Genomic DNA, 200 nt, shown 5'->3' on the forward strand with positions numbered 1-200 from the left:
CCCCCCCCCCCCCCTTCTGTTACGCTGACAATGCTTTCAAAATAAAGTCTTATTGTTTTTCAACATGTGCTTCGTATGGACGTTATAATAATAATAATAATAATGCTGAAACATCTGTCTTCAATGAGATATATATATTTAAACGTATATATACTGTATATATTTAAACGTATATAAACTGTATATCATATAGATACTTC

Source organism: Etheostoma cragini, chromosome 14 (assembly GCF_013103735.1).
Source record: "Etheostoma cragini isolate CJK2018 chromosome 14, CSU_Ecrag_1.0, whole genome shotgun sequence".
Taxonomy (NCBI): Eukaryota; Metazoa; Chordata; class Actinopteri; order Perciformes; family Percidae; genus Etheostoma; species Etheostoma cragini.